Raw genomic sequence first — 22,009 nt, forward strand, 5'->3', positions numbered from 1 at the left:
ATATATAGACTTCAACATAAGTTAAGGCCACCTTGACAGAGAGCCCTAATTTTTAAAACAATTAGTGAAAAAGTAAGGGATGTTTTTAAATTTTTTGCTCTGAACATGTTAATGGGTTAACAATGTGTTCTGCAAAGCTCCCTAAAGAGGCAAAACGACCTCGTGCAGCACAGAAATCCTCTGCGAATGTTAGCCAAATTTGCCGTTTTTCATCGAATTGTGTGCGACACTACGGTTAAAATTTCTGATGCACCTGATAAACGGATGTATGGTCTCAAACTGTGCTCACTTTGGTGGCAATATAAGAAGCCTTTTGCGCAAAATCCAGTATTGCAGCAACATGCCAACAAGACGAAAGCTGAGAGACTTTGATAGTTCCAAGGCTATGGCACGGCTGCAGAATGGAGTTGGATCACAAAAAGTTACCAGATGGTTTGCAGTGGTGTCACATTCTGTTATTGTCTGCCTGAAGCAGCGCCAGCAAGCCACTGGACCAGTCCAAGAACGCCCACGTCCAGGTCGGCCCAAGAAGACCACTCAGAGGGAGGACCTATAGACTCGCATGCAGGCCCTGCGACAGAGGACATCAACAGCCAACAGAATCAGGCATCGTCTGCATGCTGTTACCAACACGCGGTGAGCCCCCAAACCTTTCGGCGTCGTCTGCACACTGCCAACATCTATGCCAAGCGTCCAATCAAGAAACGAAGGCTGACCGCAGGACACCAGGCAAGTCGTCCAATGGCACCATGTGTTGTTCATAGATGAGTCACAATTCAGGGTCAACCCAAAAGATGGCGGCGCCCACATCAGACAAACATGGGTCACAAGAATGACATGGCCATCCAACAGTCCCGACTTCAACCCCGTTAAGAATGTATGGGGTGAACTTGGCCAGAGAGTCCAGCAGCACCAGCCAACACCAGCTAACCGACAAGAGATGCTAGAGATCCTGCAACAGGAATAGGCAAACCTTCCTCATGCCTTCATTGCCACCAAAAACAACACCACGAGGCGACGCTGCCTTGATTGCATTGCTCGGCATGGTGGGTACACCCGTTTTTTAAAACTGACTGTCACGGACACTGATTCCTGGATTTTTCTTTTTAGAGGTACTGTTGTTCCGAGCTACACATTGCTTAAGTTCGGACTGTTACCATTCTGAAATTGATTTGATTTTGTTAATGAATTAAGTATCTATGAAATTTCAAATGTTTTGCTTTTCACCTATTCTTTTAACGGGGGGGGGGGGGGGGGGGGGGGTCGCGAATTCCCCCTTAAATTATGACTTTGGAGTTATTACAAGATCAGTTAAGACTGACAGTTATCCGTACTCTTTGTGATAAGAATATACTTAGCTACTTTAAGCGATCTTGATTTTTAAAAAATACTTCTCTTTTGTGATCATCTAAAACCAGCAATAAAAAGAGTCACCCTCGAGTCACTTCATTAATCTTGATACGCTGGTAACGAATTTGATATTACTTTTACAACAGAGCGTAGTTTTAAAATGACATTCTTATCATCAGTTGGGGAGTTTGGGGGGGGGGGGAGCATCGATACCATGATCAATGCCATCAAGACGACGCATACGAGTAACACAGTCGCTGTTCCCCGGAGGGGGTCTTCCAACACACACACACACACACACACACACACACACACACACACACACACACACACACACACACACACACACACACACTCACACACACACACAAACACAAACATAGACAGACACACGCATACACCCTCTCTAACATAGGCATATAAGATAAAAGGTTCATCGACATTTCATCACCAATATATATCTATATAATGATACACCCTTGCTAAAAGGGAATAATTGGTTGCCAGTGAAAGCATGGAACTGTAGATTAGCATCATTGCGTTTCTAAGCTTAAAGAATCAATTACCATCCTATATCACAGACCTTCCTGGCCCTTACAATCCACAAAAAAGTCGAAGATTTCTTAGTGCAGACGTGGTGAGCGGCCGTTCATATTCTATGGCCTATCCGAACGGAACAAAATGTCTAATGAGCTAAGCTCTATAATTAATTTAAAACTCTTAATACAATTCAAAGCTAATCTTTCCAGAACTGCCACCTTGTCTTGTGAGTGTTAGCTCATGTGATGCTTTTTAGAGTCTGTTTAATATCGATGTATGAGGAAGGTTAAGTGATTGTGTTTTAACGAAGCATGACTAAGGTAGCACCGAATCCCGGAAGACTGGCAAAGTGCCATTATTGCACCAATATGGAAGAAGAAAAGAAACAAGAAACACTGCAACACGTACAGGGGAATCTTTCTACTTACTCATATTGAGAACATGCTTGAAATCAACTCAGCACATCATAATCTGGCTTCAGATAAGTTGAACAGACGCAATAAAAGGCTTTAGATATTAAATCTGAATGATACTGCTCTGCGTATTGCTTTATACATATTGTCATTTTGTTTAGTTTGTAATTAATTACCAGCTATCTCTCTCTCTCTCTCTTTCTCTCTCTCTGGCGAAACTGATGGCAAACTGGCAGGCGCGGAACCAGATGAACCGAACTTGGAGAGTCTAAACAGATAGGTGACGGGTGAAGTTTAGGATACTGTAGCTTTTTTCAGAGCACCCGAGCACAGCATGAATGTGGAATTCTAATCGGCGGTGTCTGTCGCAGATCAGGCACTTGATGATGGTAATTTGTTGTTCTTTTAAACTTTGTATCACCTCTCTACTCTTGAAACTCATCCGTTTTCAGAACTAGTATCAGCCGAACTACCATGGATTCAAACTAAGTAGAATTAGGACAAGGCTGTCTGAGAACAAACTGATATTTTCACTTTCGACTTACAGTAACCTTTACAAATGATCAAGTTTACTCGGATACTAGTCGTTTCAAACTCAAGTCACAGCCCATGTCACATTAAAAGACATTGCCTTGGGGGAACAGAGGCATTCAAATAAGCATGTTCGAAATTAGTGCTACAAATTACGTTACATTAACAGGCGTTTGATTTCAGCAGCTTTAATCTTTTAACAAACAATTTCGAAATAATGTTATGTATGTCCCTTGTTGCAGCTAAATAAAGCTTTCGCAAAATTCAATTTAAAAAATCATTTGAAATACAATTAAACCGTATTATTAATGTTGCTTTGATATGGCAATTTTGAAAGAAATAAGTATGGTCAGTGCAATTCATGTGTAATTTGTAGTATTTTTTTCAAGTACTGATAGTAGCATTTAAAAGTCCTGCATTTCGAACCTGTATGCGGAATTTGTGGAATTCGTTAATTTGGCAACGTCTATTGCGATTGTGTCAAAGCTAGTCGCGATTCACCCTCTAGAAAGCGTCTCCGACACTTTATGTCCAGGGGCGAAGGCTGACTTGTTTGACAGGGTAATCAAAGTGAAACGGGACCAGATATGGCCTGTAGATATCACACAAGAATCTTACTCGAGGCGGCGACTCTTGAGTTGTGAATGAAAACAAATCCGGAATTCATATTGTGTGTTCAACCGCCAAAATAATCGGGAAAGTAACTTATTAAATATCAGTTCCAACTAAAATTAAATTTAACTTTAGATGTGAATACATAAACACAAAGCAAAGAAGCAGAGATGTCAGTACTAGATCTATATGTTATTGATCTACCAGTGAGTTTAACTCTTTGGTAGAATATGACAATTATCATTTATTAAATTTCACATTTGGCTGTTTTTGTTAGCCTTTCGCGGCCAGGAGCTGGTGTCATAATCGAGGTCACGATCTGATTATAGGGCGGTAAAAAGTCGAGGAAAAAAAAAAGAAGCATTTTCAGCAGTCAAGAGATTATAAGGAGTTAGTTCCCCTCACATTTGTGAGGTAGACTCGACCAGTGTTAGTTAGCTTACATAATCAGGGCTTGTGATTGATTATAACTGTGGCCCCAAAGGGGTGAACAGGGTATATGTGGCAATGAAACAGCTTTGACTGCTATGCACATGTTCCCTTCAACTCTATTGGTAGACTCTTCCAGCCTCACTTTAGGTTACTTAATCAAAGCTTGCGACTGCTTATGGAGTGGCCCGAGAGGGGTGAGGAGGCTATTTCTGTGGCCGTGAAACCGTTTAGAATGTTAGGCATACTGTTCATTGTTGATTACGAACGTCTTTTTACCTTTAATTTAAGAGGTTTACGTTTATGGATGAATTTGACAGCGACAATGTTTCAAAATTAGGAAGGGAAGCAGTGATTATTTGATTATATAGACGCTTCGCCCCTGTATGTTCCACAATATAGAAGTTGTCATATAATATGAATTGCCATATTGCATTAGAGGTATGAAAATTGTTTATGATCCTTCAGCTCATGGAAAGTCCGAAATACTTTATAAAGTCACCGCCATTTACATACACCTACAGGCTTGATCAGTTTCAAAGACGTTACTTGTAATCAGTGGCTGCTCGTGGTTTATAGAACTGACCAGCTGTCATTCACGTCGACTATTTCTCCCTCCCCCACCCCCTTCCTTCACAACACACACACACACACACACACACACACACACACACACACACACACACACATACACACTCACTCTCTCTCTCTCTCTCTCTCTCTCTCTCTCTCTCTCTCTCTCTCTCTCCTTATTTTATACCCCTACTTTCGCAATCCCCACCCGATTCCCCAACTCACACACACACCACTGTAAACATTGTAATATAATGTGAAAGAGCTAAAATATGCAGTAGTGTCAAGAATCAATATTATGAATAACGTAAGATGGAAGTTACTGAGATTAATAGATACTGACTTGATAGGCACAGAAAAAGAAACACTACTAGGCTAAAAAAAACAACAACCTGAAAGTGAGAGGCAATAAACTGCAGGTCCTGGCTTCCGATACTTTACTCGTACTTTCTACACCCCCAAACAAAATATCGACGAGCACTGGATCCGTTAAATATATGTAATCAGAACTGTCTTGTATGATGACAAAAAGTCAATTGATACTGTACCAGTGACGCTGTCCCAAGCAGATCAAGTCTACAATCTGATACTATAAAAAACTGGACAAAGTTAGCACACAACAGTTTCCGATCATTATATCATCAAATGTTCTTCATCGCACTTCTCAGTTCTCAGAACAGAACACATGGGCGCCGTGGCGTACTGTAAATCTAGATTACTAGAAAGCAACAACGCTACAACTAGATCTACAAATAAATGTATCATTAATTAATAGACTGAGATTGATAGGCTTTAAAACAAACAAACAAAATTAATAACAAAACAAAGTTCTTCATCAGCACTTTATCTACGAGATAATTTATTTCTTATTGACTGAATCAAAGAGGATACGGCCTGTAGAACTTTTAAAAGGAGGGGGGCTACGCCTAATCCCCGATTCGGCTGAAAATTATGGATCTTGAATTATAGGTATACTTTGCTTCTTCATCCATTCCTACAACTATTTCATAGCATTAGAACCCCCTAAAGCCTTATTTTTTCCCATACCGGGCATGCCATTTCCTCTTAAAGTGAATTTTTAATTTTTCTTTATTGCCCGTTTTCTCAAAACGCGTTTTTCTATAATACCTTTCAAAAAAATAACTCCCCCATTTTTCATCCAATCTTCATGACATTTTCACAGAATGAAGAGAAGATGTTATACTAATAAATGTGTTCGTTGAATGTTTTTGATATATGGAATAAATTTTTGTTGGTGGTGTCTGGAGCGTGGATTTTCATGCATTTTGTTTTCAAACTTGAATACTACCTCACGAAAAAAGTCATTAAAAATCTTTTAATTCGTTTGGAAAATTTGAACAGATAAATTTGAAGGTCTAATGTTTGTTCACATGCATGCAAAAAAAACACACAAAAAAACCACCCAATTTATTTCCATGAAAAATAAGTGCTGTATTCATTACGAAAGACATGTCAATAAAATCCAATACGGCTGCCGTAGCTGTGGAAACGAAACTTTTTTCTCAAATTAAAATTGCGCATTTTAGGTAGGAATAGGACTTCAAAGAGGGTATCCACTTATCATTTTATGTTGGATATCAAGGATTTATCCAAACACACACACACAACGCAGGTGTACACAATACACAAGACTTCAGTGATTAATATATCAAGCCCAAAATTCCATTCATGTGTACACACACAAAATTCTGTTTAAGCATAGTGACATCCTAACAGTAACGCAAGCTTCATTAAAGAAAAATGTGCGTGTGTCTATGTGGGGGGGGGGGGGGGGGGTACTCAGTCTATGCCATAGGACGCCTGGACAAGGCTTATGTCAGACAATGAGGGAATGCAGAGCGGTGTTGCAATGGTAGCGAGTACTCGATTTCAATGCGACTGACTCATATCGCCATATCGATACCGGCGGGGGGAGGGGTAGTTTGTGGTCAGCATATCCGACTGGTGACATTTTTATACCCGGGAGGGCGAATTCAAGATCCCCCGTTCACGTTCGTCTGGTATCGTTTAGCAAGGCACACATTTAAACCCATTCCTGCATAGTGATCAAGCCGTTTTACCTTCACGTTAAGAGCGATACGATACTAGTACAAACGTTTTTAGTATTAAACAATAGCGTACTGCATCTGTATCTGCTTTGCAGCAAACATATACGTTTTTCAGAGTTATGTCCCTTTTCTCAAGATGGCGCTGTAAGTGAACCACTCTAGCCAGCACGAAAATAGCCTCATAAAAGTCATATTTTTCGCTCCATTTTATGATTATAACAATATAATATCTTCTAATTAAAAAGGTCAACTCCTTGCTCAAGGCTATTTGTAAATGCATCCTTACTCTTTTGACTTCTGAAAGTATGATCCAATAAAGGAACGTTATACACAAGAGGGTGCCGGCTTTTTCCCGGGGTTAATTTTGATCTTTGAATCTTACTACCGTTACATGTAAAGCTATTTTTTTGTATGATATTTGTTGTTTTATCTGCTAAAATGTAACGGAGACATATACATCGTTTTACACTTATTGATTTTCTGTAGCCTGACCATACGTGAGCTTAAGAAATTGAATTCACGTGTGGTTAAGGTTTGCTGAACATTTTTCTTGGCCGTTGAATTCGGAGGTCCAGCCTCTTTAATTACCTTGAAGAGTAGATAGGGGCGTTAAAACTTTATAATTTCGCAAATATGTCATCAGATTTATTTGAGGGGGGGGGGGGTGTTTTGGGTTGTTGTTTTTTATTTCCTACCATTAACTATTGGTCCTCGAGGTCTTGAACATGCTTCACGATGATGCAGATGATTCTGAGGTTGTAAATATATACGTCGAGCCACCAATTGTAACATAATATCCAATGAAGACAGCACAGGTGAAGGCAGTGTGTTTGATAATTTCTCTTGTAACGATCAGCGTGTCCCATATACCTTCACAATTCAGTTTGCAGTAAATGGTATGAATGTTGGGGTGATGCTTTCTACGACATAACAATTTGGCTGGCAACTCTTGTCCATTATAACCAAGCTACAGAGAACCATGAAGGAACATGTTCCTGGGTCTCACAGAAAAAAAGAAGGGGGAGGGGGGGATGATGAATTCATGGGAGCCCACCAGTTAAAGGATCCGAATTTGCAAAGGATACTGAGTTGAGAACAGAGTATGGAGCCTGCACATACAAGCAGGGGCAAAGGTGGGTTGTGCCACCAGAACAGGCTCTCAGCAGCAGTGTTCTGTTCCCATAGTTTGTGAAGCGCATAGAGCTTGATGTTTGAGCGGGGATATGCGCTATACAAATGTTTTCTTTTATAGATAAGACATCGGAATCAAATCTAGGATCAAGTCCACAGTGTTGTGGAGATCCAGATTGTTGAGGGAGATGGAGGGGCGTCACAAGCCAGAAGGCCTAGAATCACATTCTTCCTTGAAAGCCCCCCCCCCCCAAAAAAAAAAACCACCAAAAAAAACAGGCCGAACCGTGATGTTGCCATCATTCGAGCACTACAGGCAGAGCTGGGCAACAACGATTACGATCAACGTCTGGCGGTATTTGGGGGTATTATTTACAATATATGAGAAGAGCACTTTGGTTTGTAGAGCAGCAACACAAATACAGAACAGCAGGCCACAAAGGAAGAGGAAAAATCTTAGAAACAGACACACTTAAAAATATAAATAAACTGACAAATTAAAACTGCTATAAACAGCATCGACAGAAGAAGAAAAAGCCTAACGAAGCTTTGAAATTAAATAAAACAAGATGAAAGACACATCATACCAATAACGCTGAGCATTTGAAGAAAAAACATTTCTGTTGGGGTAGTACTTGTTTTAAAACCCACATTTTTACTGTAAAAGTTATATCTTTGCAACAAATACAAACTGTCTGCTTTGATATTGTGTCTAAGTACAATAAACTGCATTTTTCACCACATTACTTTTAGTTTATGTAGTAATTTTAACTTGTTGAAAGCGTGTTGTTTTCATGGCAAAGCACAAAAAACACGCCGCCTTTCGTGCATGGCGTTCCGTTAATGGATCAACTTTTCTCGGTGCCCAAAAGTATGTTGTGTCCTAAATGTTACATATTTGGAGAGGCCCTGCATTAATGGGTTAAAATGAAATCATGTCGCTTCTGCAAAGCAAACATTATCTTTCAGTTTACTTGCCTTAATGTTTACCTCGTAGTAAATGTGACTGACGTAATCTAACATATTATACGATCTTGTTAATTAATCAGGAGGTAAAATGACCCGTAATTTGCATTTGATTGGCATTTGTATGATGAATTTGCGGGTAACCTTGATTGGGCTGTAAAGAATAGCGATTCAATTATCTCCTGTCAATACAGTAGATTTGTTAGACAGCGAGTAAGATGGGCATGGGTGCCTATATCATTCATCTGTTCGTAACAGTGGTACTGTTATTTTGCTTGACTGATACGTCGCAAAACTTCCTTTGAATTAAATCTTGATTAGTTTTCATTAGCTGCACCACTATCACAATAAGGATCAAACCATTACGAATACAGTATAAGAATCATGTTAAGAGCAAACAAGACAAGAGCAAGACGACCAGGACGAAAAATAGATCATTATGATGATGTTAGTAATAGTAATAATAATAATGATGATGATGTTAGCATTAAATAATGGTAAAAACAACAACACCACCACCACCACCAACAACAACAACAAAAACAACAACAATAATGATAATTATTATTATAATGAAAGTAATGCAACTACTACTACTAGAAATAATAATAATACAATAATAATAATGATAATAATATTAATATTAATAATAATAATAATAATATTAATAACAGTGATAATAATAATAATATTGAAAATAATAATAATAATAATAATAATAATAATAATAATAATAATAATTATTATTATTATTATTATTATTATTATTATTATTATAAATAATAATAATAATAATGAAAATAATGAAAATAATAATAATAATACTAATAATCATAATAAAACTTGATACATGTACTGACAGTGCTGATTATGGTAATAGAAGAGACTCACGTAAAAGCCTTTCGTTTTCACTCCGAGCTTACAAATCATCAGTGTCTCCATTGTTCGCTTCTCTGATCAAGTGCACTGCGTCATTTGAGCAGTGTCAAGCCGAACACTACCGGAAAAAGTCCATAGCAATATTGGCACCAGTTCCTGGGATACTTCCAAAACGTTACTAACCGATCTCAAGACGAGTTGAAAAACCTGACGACTTGTGTCACGTGAGGACAAAACCATGGCACGAAAACACACACACACACATTCTCTCTCTCTCTCTCTCTCTCTCTCTCTCTCTCTCTCTCTCTCTCTCTCTTTCTCGCTTCCCCTCTCCCGGTCGATAAGAAGAGCGAGTGGTATCCTATTGTTCGAAAATTATGCAGGGCCTCCTGGCTGAAGTATGGCGTCCCGAATTGGCAAATTTCCCAGTTACCGCACAGTGAAGATGAGTTTACTTCTCAACTTTTATTTACTGTGAGTATTTGTAGTTTTGGCTTTTAACTTCTCGAACAGTCCTTAGAAGGGCTAGCTCATAGGTCTTGCTGCCTAAACAACTAAAATATGGACTCAACTGATTGCACTGAGCTGAAGACTTTTAATTCTGCCGTCTCCTTCCCCACCTATCTCTCTCTCCCTCTGTCTGTCTGTCTGTCTGTCTGTCTGCCTGTCTGTCTGTCTGCCTGTCTGTCTGTCTGTCTGTCTGTCAGATTGTCTCTCTCTCTCTCTCTTTCTCTCTCTCTCTCTCTCTTTCTCTCTCTCTCTCTCCACACACTCTCTCTCTCTCTTTCTCCTTTTCCATTACCCACTATCTCTCCGTCTCACGCTCTCTTTCCCTATTTCTATTCATCTCTGACCTCCAGCCACTCTCTATCTGCCCCCGAACCCACCCCACCTTTTTCGTCCCACCTTCCCCTGCTCTTTCTTTTCTCCTTTCATTTCTAACATACATGAACCTTTTTCATTTGACGAAGGTACAACAAAGCGTGCTTCAGAGAGAGAGAGAGAGAGAGAGAGAGAGAGAGAGAGAGAGAGAGAGAGAGAGAGAGAGAGAGAGAGAGAGAGAGAGAGAGAGTGTGTGTGTGTGTGTGTGTGTGAGAGAGAGAGAGAGAGAGAGAGAGATAGAAAGAGAGAGAGAGAGAGAGAGAGAGAGAGAGAGAGTGTGTGAGAGAGAGAATGTGTGTGTGATAGGTCAGCCCCCCCCCCCTCCGCTGGCCTTCCACCCCAACTCTTTTCTGCTTTCCTTGGTATTTAGTAACTCAGACCTGAGACGACCAAGAGAACTGGTTGCCACTGCTCGGCCATGGTCAGTATGTTTTCCATAAGGTAACTGCTGCAGAACGAAAACACGGACACGATGCGATCCTTACATAAATTGCTGAAGGAGCAATCAGCCCAGACCCAGCAGAGCATGACGAAACAAAATTTTAGAGACGTAATGTAGGTGTCTAAAATGTGTGGATTATCAGCTGAAACAACAGGTTATTTATTTATTTATCTCTTTTGGTTTTTTGTTTTGTTTTGTTTTTGTTTTTTGTTTTTTTGTTGTTGTTTTTTTGTTGTTGTTTTTTTGTTGGGGGGGGGGGGGGGAGGGTGCGTATTTACTATGCTTGATGGCACCCCTACGGCAATCGTGATTTTTAATTGATTTTTAGTGGCATTCTTTTGTCATATATGTGCTCAGTGTGACATATTATTTACGGTGAATGTCTCAAGTAATAGTCCCTTTGATAGCCCCTGCCTGGCCTCTTAAATGTTTACGGTCATGGCAAACTGAAAAGACCCTTTAAGTGCGGGGTAGGCGTTAAATGACCCCAGGGTGAATTGGCAGGGAAAGAAATGGAAGTTGTCATATTGCGACTAAGATATTGACTTCATCTATAACACGTCTACTATTGAACCAACCTTTATTAACAAAAAAAATGAAGAAAAATAGGCTTTTCTGAACGTATGGCTGGCTTTTAAAGTGCTCGTATATTCATTCACTCTGTTGTTTTTATCACTTATACGATGTTTTAGTAACACCTTGATTAAACTGTTCGCGTAATAACACAAGTTCTTTGTTAATCCTCATATTTTATTACTGCAGTCTTTTGAATTAATCTTTCATAGACATTTGAGGGATCTGTGCATCACAATACAGACAGGAACATTGTCTTCCGACCAAGTCACCATTCTGAGCAGTGACTGTGAAGTGCATTGTATGAAAGATTTGACTGCAGCTTCTCATATGTTAGACACTGGGTATCCTTGACATATTGTGACTTCAAGTTTTCATTTGACAATTTAAAAAAATGTTTTTTAAATAGAAGTATGTTTATTTCAGTTTAAATATGATGTTTAACGTGAGCCTCTTTACTTATTTTGATGCGCTGATTTCGAAAATAAAATCAGGTAGCTCTTTTCCCGAAACTCACCGAAACTCACGAAACTAAGGAAACTCACCGAAACTCACCCCCCAAAAAAAAACAACAACAACCCCTCCCCCCCCCCACACACCAAAGCACATCAAAAAGACATCAAAAGACACCAAGACTCACGAAAACAACACTATATAGAATCATTTAACTGTTCTTTTAATAAACAGTGTCAATATTGTATTTCAAATGAAATGTTCGTGCATAATATTAAAACATATATATTTAATGTACGTAAATGTAATATAAAACAATCATTCAGCAAAGAAGCAAAATTATTGTAGCAGTTTTCAAATTAAATTTTAATTTCGTCTGTATTGAACCCTGTCCTTTCAACGCGTTCTGAGAAGCGATACAAAAGTTATTATTTTTTAATTGTCTTTTTTTACCTTTAGATTTAGTTTAAATTGTCGTGAAATGAATATGTTGGTATAGAGATCTCAGTGGACAGTCTTCGCGATAGTATCATCGCAGTCCCAAAACCCATGCTGTAATAATATTATGTGTTCTTCTTGTCGATTAACCTCACACAGAGACAATAGTTGAATGATACTCTTATTTACCTCCATATAAAACAATCATATGTTTTGCAGATTTAGCATGATGAATGCTTGCCTCCACCACTTGGGGAGTACAGTATGCCCCTGTCAGAATGGCAAAATTTCAGTGATGTATTTTAGTGAATAAGGTGTGGAGAAAACAAGAGATATGAAATAAAACATATTATTACCTATCTAGCATCTGCATTTGCTGCGGCTGCTACCCGCAAATCACGGCCACGATTTTTCGGATTTGTATGCTCCGCGAATCACGGCCGCGATATTTATATATTTTTTTTAAACCACCGTTGAATACAAAATCCAAAAAAGCAAGGGGAATAAAAATCGAAAAAAAAAAAAAGAAAAAAAAGAAAGAAAAAAAAAACAACAAAAATTAAACCCGAACCTCTTTACTTATATAAATAAAGTTTATTTTTACCTCCGCTTCACTTAGTCTCTTTCTCACTTGTTGACACCACGGTGGTTATTTTAATTTTATACGAAGAATGTAAGTACACTAAAGTGCAGTGAAAAATGCATGGCGCAACTTATTGTCAAATATCTCCTTAACTATCAAACAAAGATTCTCCAGCTTTTGCAAAATAACTTGTGTCAATTTGTCTTAGCAGATGAATATTTTTGCCAACTCCTGCACACTGTATTCTAGAAAATTCCTTAATAGAATATACTTTTAAAAAATCACAGTCAATGGTTTCTACAGATTTTTACAGGTTTACAGCTCAGGCAATATCGTTTTTAAAAGCTAGTATGTCATTTTTTTCTAATCGCAAAATTATGCTTATTGAACGTATGTTTAGGGGACCTTTCGTGCAAAATATGTGTTCACAATAAAATAACTTTCTTGTGAGTAGTTTTGTCACTAAAAAGTGTCATTTGCGAGCTGTGACGTAGGCCATATGCGTATGCAAAATGTGTGCGAGAAGCGGGAAGTACTGTGAACAATCCCATTTTCCGCGTAATAGAGATTTATAGTATTTTATATATATTAAAAGAAGAAACGTTTTTAAATCTCGCCTCAGTTGTTGTGGAAAAATGTGTTTTAGTTAAGACAAATTGATACAAATTGATGTGCAAAGTATTGGTGACATTGATTCAACCGTTAAAGAGATATTTGAGGATATGTTTCACCACACTCAATAGCTGGGTACTCATTCGATGAACCGACTCAAAATAATCAATTCTGACGTCATTGTGGAACCAGTGCGAGCTGCTTGTGAACAGAAGTCTCACTTGTTTACTGTGGCATCTTAGAAGACGACCTTTCCCTAAGATAAGATCTAAACAAAACTAATTATTTAACGGAAAATTAAACCTTGGTGACTTTAGACTCCTTAATACAACTGTGCACCTTTTAAATGTTTTTAAAATTCGGAATATGTTCAGAAGTTTTAGGTGACAAAAATGATGAACTTTCACACACACACACATACACACACACACACACACACACACACACACACACACACACACACACACACATATATATATATATATATACATATTACATATATTTATATGACAAAGACAATGATGGCAATGACATTCTTTATTCACCTTGCAAGGAGAAATTTGTCTTGGTCGTTAACCATGGCTGAAGACGTTACAAAGGTTAGATGCACTCATGCATGCGCACAACAAGACAGGACATTAATGAGTAAACACGTGTCTCACGTGCTGGAACAACCTGCTCTCTCTCTCTCTCTCTCTCTCTCCCTCTCTCTCTCTCTCTCTCTCTCTCTCCCTCTCTCTTTCTCTCTCTGTTTCATTTGTAGCACCGTGTGTTCAGTCACCTCGCTGACTCAGTTGGTACGAATAAATTTCTATATCTGTCTGTTCTTGCTTTTTTGGAAATGTATCGTTTACTGCGGGTCGATAATTGACATTCCGATGTCAGTGGGTGGCTATGGTCACTTAGCAGTATTTTTGCCTTTTTTAGAACGTTTGTCTTGTGTAGATCTTCAAAGTTACTTAGGTCTCCACCAATTGTTCTTGATGACTTGACAGTCAATCTTAATCAAGACTAGACAAGACTGGCCAATTTTACTAACTAGCAACACTCTTCCAATATTTTTATTTAAGGGACTTTGTGACCGACTTGAACTACACTAGCCCGAAATAAATGACATTAACAGCATTTAGGGTTACCTTACAAGAGTATGGCCATACGTTTAACTTTGCAGATATTGCCATTTTCTGTGCCGTGACTGGGTTGGTAGTGTAATTGTTAGGTTATCAGCCCCGTAACTGAATGGCTATGCGTTTAAACTAGCATCAGCAGCCCAGAATTGTGTCCGAGTACTTGTGGAAAACATTAGACAGGAATTTTCTCACTTTCCTCAGATGGGAATGGATACCCAGCTATAGAAGACGTAATATCTTTTCCGTTCGTTTGTGTCTGGGCGTTTAATCGACTACATGCACTGTATGCTTACGGCAGTCAAGAATGTTTCTGAGTGTTCTGGGGTCTGGCGGGGTTGTAAAGCTCATAGAGCACCCTGTGTACTTTACAATCTATAATCATTATTCGATGATGATGATGATGATGATGATGATGATGATGATGATGATGATGATGATGAGGATGATGATGATGATGATGATGCTCTAATAATGTGCTTAAAAGTAATCGCTGTCGCATTCGCCACTGATCACGAGGCAATCCTGTCATCGTCAGAACATGATGTAAAAAGCCTGAAAAACCATTCCCTGTCGAACACAGAATTACAGAGTCGCCTCTTCTTAAAGTAACACCAGCAAATTCATAATACATAATATTATACACACAAAAAGCAACACACATAGTGGTGGAGGACCAAAAGCGAAATTGCGTCCAACTCAAATATCGCAGGCATTAAAACTCAACGTCTCTAAAGAGATAGTGCATTTATATATAGGCCACAATTAATGAAAAGAAAAGACAGAACAGTAAGTATTAAGTGCACAAAATGTTATATCAAATTACTTCCTTATTCTATCCCCATGTGGTAACACGTGACCGCGAATGTAAACATCAAGTCTAACTAAGAGTGTATATTGAAGGCAAGGAGATGTTTAAAAAGTAAAACATAAATAATTAAGTTACTTAAACACACGCACACACACACACTCACACACACACACACACACACACACACACACACACACACACACACACACACACACACATACACACACATACATGCACACAAACTCATAGCTGTATACTGTATAACAGTCTTCCAATTAAGCTCGCTCTCATGCGTGGGCGAAACTTAAGTGGCTTGAGATGGAGACTGGAAGTCTTACCTTTAGCTCTAAGTTTAGCCCAAAAATGCCTGGAACTAATTTCACTCTTATAAATTTCAAAGATAATATATTTAGAAACTGATAATTTTTCCGATTGCAATAGCTGCATTCGTTTTTACGCAATCCCGGTGATCTAGGTCGATTCGTTGTGGTGAGATCGGACAGCTTTGTCAAACACCCTTACTTATTAGAAATGTCCTCGAGACATAACCTCCATTTTTTACACACGAGAGTCTTTCTGTATTTAATATTTCAATCCACTTTCGAAAGTTTGGGCCAAAGCCAAATACATCTAGGCTTTTGAGGATACATTGAGTGTTTATAGAATCAAATGCCTGTTTGAAATCTACGGTAAGAATGATTTCTGGTGAATCTGTGGTCTTGTGTCTGTATAGAATATCATCAACCTCTTTGTGAATTATGGATATATGTCTTCCTTTCAATAATCCAGTTTGTGATTCTCCAATGAGCTTATCTATAACAGAGTTAAAGACGTGTGGATAAAAGTTTAGCTTAGATTTTGTGATCTGTATATGTTAGGGAAATAGGTCACCAGTTATTGAGGCTATGCGGGGAGAGACCTTTACACTTATGCAGTAAAGAAATTATTCCTTCCCTTCCAGATGGAGGCAGCTTGTTGATCAGGAAGCTGTAGTCAAAACTTTCCCTAAGAGAGTCCCTGATTTAAGGGCTGTTGCTGCCTCATCCTCCGGAACTGGGGTATCACAAAAAATATGTTCATCTTCTGATAATCTAGGAAGATATATGTTTTTCTTAAATACATCCATACATTCTGAAACAAACTCAAAAAATTGAAATACGACTACTAACTTTATAGTAAACGTTTTCGTAGTGCTTGCCAGTTTCTTCTACAATATCCGTTTCCTTGTGGATGCGCTCTCCAAAGGCGATTTTGATGTTTTTTTAAATTGTATTAACGTTTGACCTACATTTCTCCAGAGATAAAAAATATTTTGAACATTTTTCGCCTCCCTCTACCCATTTTAAACCCGTCTCAACTGTGCCCCCCCCCCCCCCCCCCACCCACCCTGCTTTCTTTAGCTCATAAATTTCCAATTCACTTTTGGACTTTGCAATCGACTGCCACAAAATTTTATGACAATGACAATCTTTATTCATCTCGCAGGGAGAAATTTGTCTTGGTCGTTAACAATGGCAGTAGACGTTACAAAAGTTAGACTTAAAGTTAAAGATGCACTCACGCAAACGCACAACAAGACAGGACATTAGGCCAAGTACATACATGTCTCACGTGCTGAGACAACCTGCTCCGAAAAACATTCTCTCTCCAGAGGGTGGCTATGGTCACTAAGCATTATTTCCGCCTTTTTAGAACGTTTGTTTTGTGCAGATATTCAAAGTTACTTAGGTCTCTACCAATTATTGTTCTTGATGCCTTTCTTATCAACTTGTTTATTCTTATAATGTGCTGCCTTCCCAAAGTGCTACCATAGCTAGTGATACCAAAATTTATCAAAGTTTCTTTTGTGGTGGTGTGGAAAATCTGAAGGATGGATGGATTCAGACTGAAAGACTTTAGTTTCCTCAGAAAGTACAGGCTCTGATTCACCTTTTTAACAATATTGTTTACCAGGTTTTGCCATCTAAATGTGTTCACTATAAAATCAATTTCTGGTAACTAGTTCTGCAAACAAGACGTGTCATTGGTGAGCTGTGACATAGGCCATGAGTACCCAAAATGTGAGACATATGTCCGAGATGGCAAAGTATGGATCTTACCTACCATAAGATCAGGGGTGTGGCTGAAAGACGGCAGTAAGAAGGAGCCAAAGATAAGCAGTAGAAAGGCTGCAGAAAGAGTTTGGAGCCCAGAAGAGGGGGCAAAGAAGGTGAGGGGGTGGGTGCAGAAAGTGGTGACGAAAGCAGACGACAGAACATTGTTAGAGAGTAGGAAAGAATGTAAAAGGAGACAATTTCAAAGAAGCAAATAATCCGTCCATATCCGGGTGCGAACCAGGGACCTATTGAATAAACACCTTAACCTCTAGGCCACGAGAGCCCCCTTATGCAAGTCTGTGATGCGTTCCATGTCTCATAAATCCATAAAACAAGACTGACTTGGCATTAGATTTGAACATCTTCCGCTTTGCTCTGAGGGATATTATATCCCTGATACTCCAAAGTTCTATTCAGAGATATGAAAGCAACCTATGCCTGATGTGGGACTTACTTTTACCTCCTGTTCCACTCTATCTGTCAATTAATTTTACTCCCAAGATAGAAGGATTCAAAGCCGTCTATTGCATCTCCTTCCATAGTGAATAGCTCTTTCTGTGGTGCATCTAACTATAGGACGTTTGGCTTTCCGGGGAGGATCCTCAAGCTAACAGACCCTGATAGGCTGTTTAAAATTGATGTACAAGTTGCTGGATGTGTGAAAAAAATACCAAGTCATCTGCAAAGTCCAGATCGTCCACTTGTGTCCATGGGGTCCACTGTATGCCGTTTCTTTCCCCTCTAAGGGCTTCTTTCATTAGCCAATCTATCACGAAGATGAAGATGTAAGGTGTTGGGAACCAGCTGGGGATTCAAGATGGGCTATCCGCTTTGTAGTCGATCATGATACCAACTCAAATCTTGAACAGTTGTACTATTCGTGAACATACTGAAGAAGTCGAGTACGAATGAGTTGTACAAAATGCTTTTATAATACTAAGCATACAGTCAGTTGTATTCTGAGTTTAGAAATCATTGTTCTGGCTTGTTTGGACACATCGCTTTCTAAATAAGTAAAAAGAGGACATCGTCAGTGACTTTCGAATAAAAGATGAGTACATGGTAGTCGATATTATACCTAAAACACTTGAAGTGTAAACGACAAAAAGTGAGTTAATGCAAAAAAACAACAACAACATAATATCATAAAGTATATTCAGCGACCTATGGTAGGATCGCGTGACTTCACAATAAATCACACGCGTGACTCATTCGTTCTGAGCGACCAAAATATACAACGTATCCCCTTTGTTATGCGCATAGGTTTTACTCATGTATCTGCCTTTTCGCATTTGTAGCAGCAGAATACACTGTGATACCCATAAAATGCTTTACTCAGGAAAGATCGTTGTACTTGAAAACAAACTCACAACTTGTTTTATCCCAAGTCCAATGCCTAATAGGGATAGGGGGGCTCCTTTCTCAAATCAAAACTAAACCAGACAATAAACTGTACATGCACAACCTATACCTTATTATTGTTGAAGCTCTGTTTTAACAACGTCTGTATAAACAGTAGATATATGAGTGTCATATAATGTTGCTGTTTTCACCAAAATCTCTCGAAATTGTAAAATCTGTATGCATTGTGTGATGTGTGACACAGTGCTTTTAACGATGTCCCTTTATATTATGACCACACATTATTGACAGGCAATGTACAACTGTTTCTGTACCCCCCCAATAGAATACTAAAATGCTAATATATGACTGTCGTGTCTATAGTATATTTTATTGTTTTTTGTGTGTTTTTGTTAAGTTAATGCTAAATGGTAAAATAACTTCTGTTATATCTTTTTTTGTTTTTGTTTTTTGAGTTACATATCTGCCGCTGTGTGATCTGACTCTTGCGTGGAAAGGGAGTGGGATGGGTTGTTTATGATGCTTTTTATCTCTTTTATACTTGTTGTGTTATACAATCAATGCTAGTATAATCAAATCCAGAGATCTTGTTGGCTTTCTTAATGGTTCTGTCGAATTTTTCTTTGTCTTAAACTCCAATTCCCAGCCCAGCAGCAAACAAACTTACAAAATAATAGCACACTTTCAATCATAGAATGGTATAAAAGGGACCTAATTGTGTTATCGACAAGAAAACTTCTTAATTTCCTTAAGACAAATATTCTTTGATTTACTTTTTTATGCAGAAGAGCAGCGTGGGGATGCCACCCAAGCTTGTTATCAATTGTTATTCCAAGATACATGTAAGGGCTTACCACCTCCACCTCCTCATCTTTAATAAATAGTGGTAGCAATTGGTCTTTTTTTAAAACTGTAATGTCTATTATTAATTCATTAATTCCTTTGTCTTTTTAGCATGATTTAGTAAAAGAAAGTGGTTATCACACCAATTTGTAAATACAATTACAGCGTCCCTTTATTATTCTCATTTTTTGTTAAATGGCCTTGAAGAGTGGAATCATCCGCAAATTGCATTCGTTTGATGTGTTTGTTATGAAAAGTACAGTCGTTGGTGTAGAATGTAAACAAGACAGGAGAGATTACACAATCTTGGGGCGCACCGATGTTCGTGAATATTAGGTCGGATTTTACACTATTTAATTTAACATATTATTGAGGTCAATTGGTCAAGAACTCAAGAAACCAAGCTATAACGTTCTTGGTTATGTTCAGGTTAATTAATTTTGAAACCATGAAGTGGGGCTGGATTGTGCTGAAAGCGGGTGAAAAATCAGCAAAAAGTATTCTGCAGAAATTTCTTGGTTTGTTGATCTGTAATTAAATGTTATAATAATAATCATTATTATAATTATTTTTATGTTTTGTTTATTTATAACTTTTGCTAAATGTTTAGTTTTGATTTTAGTGAGCAGTAGTAATCTTTGGTGAGCAGATCCTGGTGGAACTTCTATTGCAGGCCCCGCCCCACCAGACGCCACAGGCTGAAGGAAGAAAAGTAAACAACAAAAGAAATGTTTAAACGTAAATGTTTGTAAAGAATTGAAATACTACAGAGATCATGCTAAACTGCTAAAAATGATGGATGAAATAAAACGGTGGCAAGCAAGTTTTGAGAGGAACATCATGAGAAATGCTTTGGCATAATGAAGGCAAGGATATCTCAATAACTGAACTTAGACGGCAGACAAGTAAAAAGACTTACCACCATTGAAATACCGACACCAGTGTCTGTACATCCAGGGATAGATTAGATTTCCGGTCATGATAACAAACTGAATGAAACACATGAGCTCCCCTAAGAACACCCCCCCCCAATCAAAATCCAACCTCCTGAGATTCTCCCTTACTCATGTTCCAGTTCCATTGTTTAAGGAAAGGCAATAATTTGGTGGTGTTCACGACTCAGAGTTTGTAGAAATAAGTGAGTTATAAAATTAGAACAAAATGAAATTAAAAGAGTTGCGAGGTATTAGCGTGGCCTGTTACCTCGAGTATTAAACAAAATAATTTGCCAAATATATTTTTAAGCAAATCAAACGAGAATAGGACCGATGAATTGTATAAAATTCGGACCATCGATTGTTCCACTCGATCGATGGTTACATGTAACTGCAAAATAGTATGCATTTGGACGACCAGACAGAGATATCAAGCAATGACTGATATTTTCTTTCGCGATCTAGATAAGATTTAGGAAAGGCCGGCTGGGAGCAAAATCCCTTTGAAACTTGCTGCCTCGGGGGATTAAACGTTGCGTGCAAAATCTTAAAAATAATTTATTGTCACAGATAAAAACGGACTTCAGTTTCTGAATCATAGTATGTGAGGCAGCGTGGTGGAATCAGGCTCTCGTCAAATTAATCAAAGTGAAGAAACTTGCATTTTTCCGCAGGTTTGTGAATTTTTATCAAATTTTGTTTTTTGGCTCAACACCTTTCATGCCCATTACAGAACTCATTTCTGTGTGGATTTTTCTTTAAAATGTTGACTAAAGGAACAAAAAAATGTAAATTTTTAGTTACCATGGACTCTTCAACTAAGGAAATAACTAATCTTTGGCTGCCATTTTCTCACTATGTACTAATTTTACCTCTGAAAACAGGTGACCCCCACCTCCTTCATTCGCAAATATCTCGACTTGTATTCAAGATAAATTGATTTTTTTTTCATTCAAATAAAGACAAGTGAACAAGCTTTAAGGTTCTATCAATAACTCTACATGCCCAAAAACTGACGAGAGCCTGATTCCACCACGCTGCCTCACGTATGTGGCTCGCAAGGAGCCTGCATTGATGAGTTTTATGTTTTAATTTTTAGCAAACATTCCCTTTTTCAATTGATAACGAAGTCTGACGTCGAAGCAAGGAGGTTACAAATAGAAGGTCCTTGCGTCAAAGCTGCGGAGTCACTGCGTGGGCAGCAACTCAAGTATCGTAAATGGAAATTTAGGGGAAAATCACTTTTTGACACATTCCAAGACATGGGAGGAGTGCAACCCCTTTAAAAACCTCTGAGTTGTGCGATTATTTCAACTCCAGTTGTTGCTGACGGAGATTACGGTAACCCCCCCCCCCCCC

The 22,009-nt window shown here is 38.5% G+C and overlaps 1 protein-coding gene across 3 annotated transcripts in view; it reads right to left on the reverse strand.

Moving 5' to 3' along the window:
• Positions 1-9,802, reverse strand: part of LOC101845238 (neuronal acetylcholine receptor subunit alpha-10-like) — a 326,112-nt gene extending 316,310 nt beyond the window's left edge. For 2 of the 3 annotated variants that reach the window (XM_005098459.3, XM_005098457.3), the window contains exon 1: positions 9,506-9,801. The gene's annotated coding sequence lies outside the window, so the exon portion shown is untranslated. Of the gene's footprint in view, positions 1-9,505 lie in introns of all 3 variants that reach the window. The other variant, XM_005098458.3, reaches the window with a different exon arrangement.
• Between the last annotated feature and the right edge of the window lie 12,207 nt (positions 9,803-22,009).

Source organism: Aplysia californica, unplaced genomic scaffold (genome assembly GCF_000002075.1).
Source record: "Aplysia californica isolate F4 #8 unplaced genomic scaffold, AplCal3.0 scaffold00183, whole genome shotgun sequence".
NCBI lineage: Eukaryota > Metazoa > Mollusca > Gastropoda > Aplysiida > Aplysiidae > Aplysia > Aplysia californica.